Genomic DNA, 12,904 nt, shown 5'->3' on the forward strand with positions numbered 1-12,904 from the left:
ACATACATCTATTTCAAAAGTCATTAGCAGATTTGTTAACATTTTCAGAACACTTGCTTTTCCTGGGTGTGATTTTGAAAACTTTCATGAAATCTAATGGTGAGCTACCTTTTATGTGAGAGCATTTCTTTTCCTGAAAAGGAGAAGGTTTAGTGTTTCTCACGCACACAAGGACATTCTCTTTGGCAGAATTTAATGATCTCTGAATTAATCCTCTAACACAGCAGTATTCGTTCTGATAAATTCGTTGTTTCTATATCCCTCAGGTAGATTATGAACCCTGGCAAAATACTGGTGGTTTTTGATTTTCCTGGAGCAGAAGCACAACTTACCCCTGTCAGAGAGGTTACAGCAGAATAGAACCATGACTTTTGTCCCCTAAACAAAGACAGAAAAATCTTTAACAACTGACATCCCATTTTCTAATGCAGACCAAAACAACCTTGTCTCATCACAACAGATGTTTTCTTCATCAGTCCCATAGATGATGAGACAAAGCCTCTTCTTTCCATGCTTGGTAAGTACAAGGTCAGCATCTGCTTTTTCACCATTGGTTTAGCAAAGCATTGCTTCTGATTGTCAGGTGGCTAAATCATGCTCCAGTTACAGTTTATCTGTTGCTGTTGCTTCCCCATTGGACAGAAGGAGCACGTCAGTGTCTGTGTTGTCTTTTCCAGGATTATTAGCAGCATTTATGAGCTCTGACTAGTTCATATGATATATTTCAGTCGTCTCAAATCTTTTCCATTTGTTGATAACATAAATAAACTATAAAGTTATTGTTCAGCCTCCATGTTTATCTTTGAGAAACCCAAGCAGTCGAGCTTGTTAATGTTGTGTGATAGGTAGCAGTAAACCATAGCTCTCATTTTTAATTCTCTTAGGTTTTATTTATTTATTTATTTATATAAGAAAATTACCTAAGTCCATTCTTGTAACTGGTGCCTTACTTTTGCAGTAAGAGATTTATTTTAAGAAGTTTATCCTTATAGAGTATAGTTAATTATTATTAAGATAAAGTTTCAGTGTATTTGCTTTGTATTTTTATCTCTGATTCAGAATCCAAGTAGCCAAAATGGTTAGAAATCACTGTGTCTGTTATTTTTATGATTCAATATTGAACTAACTGGCTAACAAAATCACGTTTCCTTGGCCCTGTATGTCTTTAATTCCTTTAATGAACATTAACCAGGCAAGCAGAGATAGCTTGCTTGGACCAACATCTCACCTTTTACATTGTTACCTTCTGTGAAACTGTAAAGAGGCACTGTGGTAACTCCAGTCTGCTTTAGGCCTCTCTTAATTGATTTTCTGTGAATTTTAATGATAAACTGTCTCAAATTGCTAGTCTGAGTTGTAAATGCACCTGGGAAGATCACTGCATGACCCATTCTTTCTTAACATGACACTGTCCCCAGTGGACCTGCTTGAATTAACACAGTACTTCAGTTTCCCGTTAGTTGCTGACAGCTTCATGTTAAAAAGTCCTCTTAATTTGGGACCAAAGATATCAGACACAAAACACAAAAGATGATTTTCATTCCAAACTCCAAGAAAAATACTATTAGCATAGAGGGAAAAAGACCTTGTCTTAGCCTGAGCCAGAAAAGTTGGCATCTAGCCCTAGTTGGGAGTTCTAGTTGTCTGTAGTGCTGTGTGGCTCTGGAATAATCCAAATGGCCCTTTCCTGCTTGAATACATCATGAGAGCGTAAGTGGGATTCTGCTATTGCAAAAGACTGATTATAAATCCTCGCCTGGGAGAGGCAGTGATTGAGTGGAGTCTCCAAGAGGTCGGAGTTACCAGGTCACGGTGGTACTTGGCTCTTTTCCCTGGAGATGCAGTGGAGTCACTTAGTCTCCAGTTTATGACGCTGGAAACACCCTCTGGTCCCCAGATTATGGAGTACTCAACTTGCCCTTTTCCTCACAAGCGTCCTGACCTGTGTCATGTAGAATCAGAGAGGCTAGTTATGTATCTCATCACTGTGACCCTTACGCTTTAGCAGGCCTAAGAAAACTATTTTTTTTTCTTCCTCCCTGGCTTTCAAAACAGTTTCCCAGCAGGTTGCCTGTAAAACTTCTGCCATCCTGGGCATCTGGCTTTGTATGTATTTATATCTAGTTGCTGTAAACCATCAGGAGGCATTCCAGCTACAATGTGGCTGGATAGCTGGAAAACAAGACCATAAGAGATTTATAACTAAGTCTTGGGCAGCTGGATGCCAGCCTTATTTTCAACCATCTTTTTTCCTCCTGCATGTGTTATGGCAGTTAAGATATCCATTAGGAAAGGCTGCCTTTTGAAAACCAACAACATTCCCCCTCCTCCAAAAAAACCCCCCAGATCCAACCAAACCAAATCATGAAAACTCCAAACCAGGATATTCAGGGAATGTGTTGTTATTGTTTCTTTGTTATAACCAGACTGTATTTAGCATGAATTTAGATATGTTTTATCTGAGGATCAATGGACGAAAAAAAAAGTAAAATCTGAATGCATAAAAGAAGGCAGCACAGGAAAATCTAATTATCTTCCCTTCCAGCTCACAATCCCCAACTAATTGGTGTATGAAGCTGACGGAAAGAAATTTCAGAACATATCAGTTTCCTGATTTTGAAGAAGAGGGGGATCTCCTTCCCCTCCGCGCCCTTCACCCCCCTCCCCCCCCCCTTTTTTTTTTTTTCATTTCTACATATTAAAGTTCCTATGAAGAGTTTAAATTCCAAACGGGAAAACCAGGGGCTGTATTTTACCCTCAAATACTTTCAGCAGGAAATCTTTTCTTAGGACAGAGCACCATGCAGATTTCATTGTTTATTTGTAGCTGCCGAAGGTGTTCAGTTCCTTAATACCAGCCTGCCACTTGTTTTAAGGTTATGATAAAGCTTCCCTTTTGAACAGAATGGCTGTTTGCTAGACGAAACAGTAAAAGTTCTGTTAAAAGCATGAGGCAAAAAAATGAGGATTTGACCTAATGCTACATCTTAGAAGCATTCTCTGTCTCCCACCCACTTCTCCCCACTTCTCTCTTCAGCTCTTTTCTCTTCTCACCATAAATTGCTGAGTCCTTCTGGGTCTTTCAAACAGTTTGAGGGTTTTTTGGTTGTTTTATTTATTTTTTTTAAAGCTGTTTATAGTGGTTTTGGAGAACAGAAATTAAATTGATGGCAATTTGCATTATTTGCTAGTGTTTTCAATCTACACCTATACTGGTGTCCAATGTTTGGGTCAGATTGTTTTCCTGCAATTAACTGTCTTAACTGACTGATTTCTCAAGCATAATCAGGCTGATTATGTTCAGGCGGTTGAAAGTTCAATGCACAATGAGAAACAGGATAGCAATTATCTTCTAAATTCCTTTACGTGAACCACAGGAGGTGCTTGTGCTGAGGACTGGAGTCCTGGATAATTTGTATCATCAAGGTAGTTCTGGTTTTAGTTTCCTAATGTGTTTTGGAAAAAATTCAGCATGGAAATGATTGAAATAAATTTTTATGTTAATCCTCAGACTTCTGTGAGTAGGAGCAGGAGATTCGTGTGACTTCAGACTTACGAAGCAAGTAAAAGTCAAATAGTTAAAATTCTGAGCTCTGAAAATGCAAGACAACTGCTTATCCCAGGTATTCATTTAAACCAGATTCTAGTTTATCCCGAGGAGTAAAAATGAACCTTGGTAAAGAGAATTAACTTGCAGCTAAAACAGAGAAAGAAAAGGTAGTGGCTATAGTAGTTTTTTCTTCTTTGTTCATTAGGGTAGACTAGACTCTTGCTTCTTATGTATTCATATTCCTGTTGCACCTCGTACTACATTTCAACAGTGTTGCCATCCAAAAAAATTTGTATGTGGAATGGTGGGGAGATGGGGAAATACATGACTCTTGTATCTGAAACAGAGAGCTTGGGAAAGAGGCAGCTTGTGAATTCTATTTGTAACAGTAGAAAGGGCTTGGAAGGTGCCTGCCTATTAAAAGTATGGGATTACATTCGGCTTTTTGAACACTTCGTTTTATTTGCCTTTGAATATATATGATATTTCAGTATGTGGTACATGTATCTTTTTAATCCTTAGTCTTTTATCTTTAAAACATGTGTTCTTAAAAAGGCTCTTTTGTGATGGTACATATGTATTTGGTGCAAGGAATGTGCTATCACAATCAGTAATTTGACATTTTAAAATCATTATCTTTGTTTTCTGAAAAATGTGTGCAGGCAGAAGAGGTAAAATCTTGCAGGCCTTATCGGGCAAAACTGTTAATGTTAGTAGAAAAATGGCTTGAGTAAGGACTGAAAGAAAGAACTGCTGAATCGGTATTAAAATTAAATTAACAGGATTTTCTGATGACAGAGGTGCAAATTCACTTGTATTTTCTTTTCTGCAGTTTGTTTTCTAGGTGGAGAATTGTTTGTCCAGTGTTTATTAAAGATTTTGTACAAAATAGAAGACCATCAATAATAGTGCATGTTTTTTTCAGAACACTGTCTAGCTTGGCTGTTGATTAGATAAATTAGAATAAATAAATAAATAATAAAATTAAATAATAATAATAAAAAATAATAAAAATAATTAATTTTTAAAAAGTAAAATAATAAAATAATAAATAATAAATAATAAATAATAAATAATAAAAATAAATTAGGAAAAAATAAATTAGATAAATTAGAAAAAATATTTGGGAGCATTTGTTGTAAGAACAAATTTATCTATCTGGAGGGAACACATCTTTCTTCATCTTGGTGGTGGACAGTAAGGTGACTTATTAATCACCTGGGGCTATTGTGTGAGGGTATTATAAGCTACATGTCACATGGATTCCTCTGAGCAGCGATGAGAATAAGAAAAGGACAGTAGAATTTTTTTATCATCTTGAGACTAGACTTGCAGGAAGTACGTGAATTAACCATATCTGAAATACAGATTCAACTTATGCTTAATTAGCTTAACAAAGTGTGAATATATTAAGAAAATAATATTGGTGTAAACATTGTTTATTTTTTTTACCCAGTTTCATTTTTTCTTTTTCCAGCAGCTGATCTAAACCAGTTGTTTTCATCTAGTTAAAATGTAATATTTTTCCAGTCAGAACTTTAAAAGGATATAATTTTTACAGTTTTATTGCAGAGAAATATTCTTTTCATAAAGATCACACACAAATGCTACAAAGCACTGAGGTCCCAAGTGCATTTCAATGAGTACACTGACATTCCCATTATGTCTGTAGGTTAAATCATAGCCATGTGTTCTGTTTTCTAGATGTTTTTTTTTCCTTTTTAGTAAAACAAAATGTTGTTCAAATTAGATATGCTTATGTTAGAAACCATACTAGATGCTATTGCTAAGGCTTTTTGCTAAGTTTGCTTTAGAGCTAGATGTTTTGTCTGGGTATTAGCTTAGAAATTTTACTGTACTGTTACATGGTTTGAAACACTTTGATTTGGTTCAGCTAGAATCTAGTGAAATTCAGTCTTGATGCAAAGCTTAGATAAATTTAAAAGAAAGAAAGAAAAAAAACTAAAAAGAAAACCAAAAGAAAATCCAAACTCTGCTTTTTGTCAATACATCTTTATGATCTGTCCTCTACAAGGAGCACATGCTCCTTTAATAATGTGGCATTATAGACAAGTGAAGAATTGCTCTATTGTCTGACTGATCATACAAACAGGAAAAGATTAGTGAAGGCATGTGACAAGTTGAACAAGTTTAAAACAGTGATTTTTATTTCACAGCATTTTCAAGGTAGCACTTCAGAAAGACTCTGAATTCTTGCTCCAAAGCCTCGTGATGCTGAAAAAGTAGATTGCTTGAGAAGCATGAAACTAATTCCCTGTTTTCTAGATTGTTCTTCACATGTTTTTCTGATCCTCCCTGTTGAAGGAAACTTGCTTGGTAACAGTTGAGGATGATTGATAGTATGAAAATTTTGCTGGTAATATGTAATTTAAACATTATCTTTTAGTAGACACAGACTCTTGCTGGTAAATATTAGTTCAAAGTAGAGATCTATCTGAGTACAAGAAAAAATTAATAATGATTAACAGCATGCAATGATTCCGTCTGTAAATTGTCATTGATTACACCGAGGATTATATGCTTCACTGCCTAATGATTGATAATGCAAATATAAAAAGTGAAGTGCCTATGTATTATTTCTTGTATAAATAAATTTTCAAGTAAATGATAGGCAAATTCTCACCCAATCAATGATTTTTTTCTGAACAATTACATCTGAAGGCATTTTTTCAAAATGTGTCTTTATGAATTTCAAGTGCATTAACTATTTTTGGTTTTAGTTCTCTAAAATACCTGATATTCAACATCCAGCTAAAGACCAAAACATGTGATGTACTATAATAAAGTTGGCTTTCATAGAGAAGATGTTTCATGTCATAGATGAGAAGTGTTCCCTCTCAGTGGCTTTCAGTTAAAAACCCTTTTTGTAATTGGTTGTGGTTAATATTTGTGAATCTGTAGGTGTGATTAGGAGTACATGATTGTCACTTTTTTTGAATGAGCTGAAGATTTCCAAAGGAGAGGACCTGATTTAATGTTGTCCGAAAAAACCAAAGTCACTTTAGAACAATTTTCCTATTTTTTAGCTCATACCTATCATCAGCCACAAGTTTAACTTGTTTTGATGGGGTATTCCACTGCAATTTTGCATTATTTTAAGTTCACTTTCCTCACCTACCTGTATTTCAAGTGGGTCACTTATCTTACTGAAAATTCATTTCTCACGGTACTCTTTTATTATTTCTCAAACATAGGGATTTCCTAAGCATAAAGGACTATTTTGACATAGGGGTTTTCATGTATTCAAAAGCTTTTTGATTTTGCATTCAGCGCAAGTGTTAGTTTCTAAGGAGCAAATACCTTCTCAGAATCATTCAGTGGGGTACCCCAACTATAGAAAGAGCACTCCACTGCTGAACTTGAAAAAACCTCCCCTCTTTCCAAGAAATTGTTTCCCTGCACAAAGCTTGTCGATATGTTCTCCATCTTGCTTGACAGTTTCCAGCACTCTCTGCGGGTAACACAAATGTGGTGAGAATACAAAGTACCCCATGTTCTCAGGCAAAAAGACACTGTCAAAGACTAAATTGTCAAAAGAGAAATTGTTAAAACATGTTGATAAGTAAAACAGCAACAATCACAACGACCAGATGGTGCTCATAGAAAACTTGAAAGAATTAATCATTTTGTTCTGTAGGCTGGTAGCAAAAATATGTTTGCTATATTTAAATGAAGATACTTTATGGAAGAGTTTCAAAGTAATTGGGATTTTCTTAAAACTCTTTGTCAAAATGTTATTGAAAGAACTGTAGGCCTTGAAAGAACCAGGTAACTTGCTGCAAGAATTAAGTGACGGGAATTTGAAGAGCCAGTTGGAACAAAGGTAGAAGAGAACCCAAGCTTAGCTGGGACAACAGTGACTGACAGCTCCATTTTTTTTTGATAGTGGCTTGTTTAGTCTAGGCCTTCTTCCCTTCCTTGTCCTTTCTGTTGAATACTTTAGCCCTCGTGGCATCATCTGGTGAAGTGTTTGATAGGAGACTTTAAGTATGAAGGAAAAGAATAAAACAAGGCTGTACAATATATGGGAAACTAATATATCTTAGTATTTTATCTATTATTGTTAGGGACCCTGATCTCAGTGATAGCCTCAGTGGTTTCAGTAGACCCATGATTCTTAGCTTTAAGAAACCTAACTATTTATTCACTGTTGCTTTAAGTATCAGATTACAGTTTAGGTGGCTGTGAAAACCTTTTTCATGACTTTTCAAGCTTTCTGTGTTTTCACCTTTAAAATTTATTTAAAGACTCATGAAAAAATTGCTTCAAAGTTCTACTATAATAGATTGTAGTTGTTAAAGTTTGTCTCTTCCTGAGCTTTAAACTGTGTGCTATTATATTTTCTAGAGCTTAGACAGAAATGTAAGATTTTGTTGGCTTTCACTCTCTTGCTGTTGATAATTTTATTTACTGTGATTAAAAAAAAAAAAATGGGGGGAGGGGAACAAAAATGAGCATACTGTGTTTGCACAGTCTGGCTAAATGACCCGGTGCATCTTCCCTTCTTGCCAGTGCTATTGCTTAGTCTACTAACAATAAGAGCCACTCATTGTAAATACTTATTTTAGGGTTTTATCATAGGGTTTTATTGCTGTTAATTTCAGTTTATATTTTATTTTTAAAGCCTTTGTATTTCTGTCCCGTTTGATGGAGAAATGTATATTTTTATATTCAGAAGTGAAAACAAAACTATGCCGCTCCTGAGCACGAGACTAGGAATGCTCCAGTGGTCTCCTCTGGATTTTCCTCATTATTCTGGATGAGTTCTGCCAAGAACATCTAAGATGTGCTCATTGCAGTCTGGTACTTCTGCTTGAACTCTCTGTTCATAGCTGTGATTCTCTGATTATCCAGCTGTAATTTAATCTTTTTTTCAGTATTGTGTTGCCTGCTAGAGCCGAAGTAAACAAAAGATAAGATTTTCTACCATTCTGGACAGGCAGCTCTCTTCATTTTCTTCTGTCTTTAAACTGACAACAGTTCTACTATAAAGCTTTTTCAGAGAGAACATTTTGTCGATACATACACATAATTACATAAATATACTTTGTCTCCAAAGAAAACATAACATTACAAGCTGCGTGCCTGGGGTACTCTGAGAGAGCATTATTTTCATCTTGAAATGCGTGTGAGAGTGATTCATTTTATTAATAGTGTGAGAAGAAATATTTTTAAAGAGATTATTGAAAAAGACAAGTATTAACAAAAGTTTGTTGGGATTGCTACCCTCTAGTCAGGGTAACATTTTCAAAGATGTTTTGGGTAATGAAGTCCCTTGTGGTCGTCAATAGTAATAAAGTTTTTCATGAGTATTCAGTCCCTAAAGATCATTTTGTCTGTCCATTGTTTAATTATGGGAATAAAATTATTTCTACTCTTACCTATTTGTGGATTTAGGAAGAAATGTGTGCCTTATGCTCACTATTCTTCAATGTCAGCAATTTAGTACTAAAGGCAGTGGAGAAGAAACCTCAATTAAGACCAAAGAGAACACGCACACACAAAAATGTCATTTGTCTGTTTGTTTACAGTTGTGCTGAAGTATACATTTATACAACCAGTGAGATTATATCAGCATAAAACTATATCAAAAGAATCAGCCTAAGGAGAAAGAGAAGAATTTTTTTCCCTTATATTTAGCTTTTGTCACTCTTCCAGTTTCTCTTTTTCTGCCTCTTTTGCTGTTCCCATATTTCCTTCTTGTTTTGTTTTTCCTTCATTCTTCCATTGTCACATTTTTGATGGAATTGGTGAACTCTGCAATGTAATTGAAGATACTGTTACCTTTTTCTCAATTGAAAAAAAAAAAACCTACAAACAACCAACTTCAGCCATGTGACACTTACCTTCCTTTCAGTAGTGAATGTATGTGTCTCTAATTTACTCTTGTGGAGTGGGGGGAGAAAAGAAAAGGCATTGGCTGATCTTCCTTCCTTCTTCCTTTTCCTCAAAGGAAAGCACAACAATGTTTCTGATAGATTTACCCTTGAAAGACAAATGAGACCATCCAAAACTTTCTGGATTGGAAATCAATGTGCATAAAGCAAGAAAAATGGGCAATGTTATCAAGCGAATAGTTTGCACAGTCAGTGAACTCCAGAAAAAATAGGCTATTTTCCTGTCCCACAGGCCTTTTTCCTGTCCCTAGTTAAGGTGGCAAACTCCAGCATAATCAATTCCAACTATGTTTCCCAACCTCTCTTTTAAAGCATTCCCTTTTCTGCCACAACACACAGTATTTGTGCTTGCCTTACAATGGTCCCAGCTGTATAAAATTTCTGATAAAATTTAGTGCATTTTTTGGTACTATGTAATTATTTTTAAAAAAGAGTGGTCAGCAATAATATTTTTCCTCTGTGTTTGAAATTGTTACCTACACCTTGTATGCGAAATTTTTAATCTTTCTTTTTTAAAACTTACCCTGAAATTCCCTCACTTTCTAGACTGAAGTTCCATATTGGGAATTGTTTAGGGAAAATATTTGTATCTAAATCCATTCAGCTAAATTCAGTAGAGCTCTTTGGTGATGAATATGTCCTACAACAAATTTTAGAACAGAACATTAGCTGTTCTTTTGCACCAGGGAACATGACTTTTGCATCAGTAACGCGTTGCACCAATTGATGGTGCTTTTAAAGTATGAAAGTGGCTATTCTAATTCTTAACTAGTCTGTCCTGGCATTTTCCATGTGTGGAATGTAATTAGATTTATTTGGAAGACTCTGCATAATGTCTGGTAAGTGAAAATGTGTAGGTGGAATCTTGGCCCTATTAAAATAGATGAAAAGTTTCCATTGCCTGGAATGAAGTTAAAGTTTCTAACTGTGGTTTTCTACAAAATAAGCTAAGAAGAAGCAGGCAAAGTTCATCAGTTATGGGTATTTCTTATCTCAGTTGTAAGTTTGTCATAAAAAGCTAAGCCTAGACTGCGCAGTTTCCATGGCTTAAAATCTTCTGACCCTTACACCACCGTCAGTTCTCAAAGTATCAAAAAAGATACTATTTGAGTCAATGAAAAATCTGGATAGTTGTAGAAAGAATCAACTGTAAATCTTTAGAAAGTATTCTTTTCAGTCAAATTGAGCTGGGTTTCTTGGCACTGAAGCTCTCATTCTGTATTGGAAAATGTATTTCTTTATTTATGAGAGCTAAGAATTTAATGAAAAGAACTGCCTTGGAGAGGAAGCGCTTTCATTGCTACAGAAGTAACTGTAGGTTAATTTTAAAGGTCTTTTGCAGTCAAGTTATTTTAATCTGCCAGAAAATTTACCTTGATCTATACAAAGGTGTTACCTATTCACATTCATTTAAATAATAGAAAGTTACGCTATTTTCTTACTTAATCTATGGAGCAACATTAGGTTTAAATTCCTAAAAGTATACTGCTGGTTTTACATTTGTACATTATATGGGAAATTATAGCTACCACAGAGGAAAGTTTTGGACTGTTCTCCATGAAAACAGTGTTGGTCATTGTCAATGGGACAGAGAAGATTTTATAGCTAAAAACAAACAAGCTCTGCCCTCTTTCAGTATTTTTTCTCAAAGTCACTATCCCAATTAGCTTGAAAAATTTATGGGATAAAATATAGATAACTAGTTAACTTTATTCCTTTGATTGTAAATAATGCCACAGTCAACTTCACAAATTGAGTGAAATTGTCAAAAGAATTTAAAATCTGCCAAATTGAAAACAAGCAAGGAAAACACACTTGGCTAATTTTGCCTTGAGTATATAATCACTTTCCTCAGTCTGCTGGCCATACCATTCTGAAATAAATTATGCTTCTTTTTGCAGTATAGGACAATGCCTGTTGATAACATACCCTCTTGTCATTAATTTCAAAAACATTTGTGACTGCTGACAGTTCTAGAGTCTTGAATTTTGATTAAGGAATTGAATTTTGAACTTACTGCTTACTACTTCTCCAAAATGTTCAATTACAAATGTTTTTACTGCACTTTGATTTTTTTTTTTCCCTTTAATCACTTTCACTGATTAAAGATAAAAATTGGAATCAAGCATTAAGGGTTATTAGAAAAGGAACAGAGAATATGAAAATTTATGCTCACATCTAGAATGATGTGTGCAATTTTAGTATTTTTGTATCAAGAAGTGAATCAGAAGTATGGAACAGCTTCTATGTATGTAGGACATATGTATGCGCCTATGTAAAGAGACTTTTACTGATATGGAGAGGAGACAGGGAATGAGAAAGGGAGCAAAGGACAGAACTTGAAGGCGGGTCAGATGGGAGTATTAGAATAGGGCTAGTAACGTGCTAAATCCAGAAACTGGGAAGTAGTAGCATGTCACTAGCAAGTCATTCATATGTCTCCCAAGAGACTCCCAGAAGTGACCTAACCTTTGTAGCTTTCTATGACTCAATGAATACAGGATTTCATCAAAGCCTGCACATTCCTTGATGAGCCTGAGGTTCTAGCATGTTGCTTGTTTCTTCATATTTGCTTCTTTGGTCAGTTTGTATATTTTTGTTGCAGTAATATCTCAAGGTGTAACTAATCAATAGAGATGAATAATGCAAAGATGGTCATTACACCAGACAGTTTGTAATAGAGCTTATAGACAACACACAGGAATGAATAAGGAGCTGAATAATGATGAAGAGAGAACCAAATAATAATGGAGAAAAATGTATTTGCCCAAACTAGTACACACAGTTCAAACTCATGGATACATCAAGGAGGGAAGCAAATCTTTGGCTATTTTCCAGCTGTTGATGTTCTAATTTCAGAGATGCATTTCAGAGATGATTCTCTTCACCCACTGTGTATATGAAAATAGCGTATGTAGCACCAGCAGAAACCTTCCTTGCTTATGTTAAACACTTATGTAAAAATAGTCTATATTTTATCTGCATTTTCTTGTAGCAATTTTTAAAGATTATATTTCTGTTTTCTTTGAAGGGGAAGAGTAAGGTATTAATGAGTAATCAGGCCAGACGCTATTATCAACATCACTAAGGAAGAAATCAGTGTAAATTCAATTTACTGGTAAAGGAACTTAGCAACATTATTTTCTCTGATAATGGAATAATTACATGAAGAGATCAGTGTTTTCACAGGAAAGGCTGTTGGAATCATCTTACTGTAGTATAATTTTGCTTTGTTGCTGATGACTTTTTCTCTGCTTTTCTCACTGGCTTTCCAAATTCTAGCGTAAACCAAATAATTTTTTTTTTTTTCATGGATAAAATTATTTTCAGCTATAAACTTTCATGTCTTGCATTAATTTTATCTCTGCTTTTTCTTTCTAGTGCATGTGTTATTGCAAGAACTAAGTGGAGTTAGCTTTTTAAAAATAGCAATATT

Source organism: Numenius arquata, chromosome 10 (assembly GCF_964106895.1).
Source record: "Numenius arquata chromosome 10, bNumArq3.hap1.1, whole genome shotgun sequence".
In the NCBI taxonomy this organism is placed as follows: domain Eukaryota; kingdom Metazoa; phylum Chordata; class Aves; order Charadriiformes; family Scolopacidae; genus Numenius; species Numenius arquata.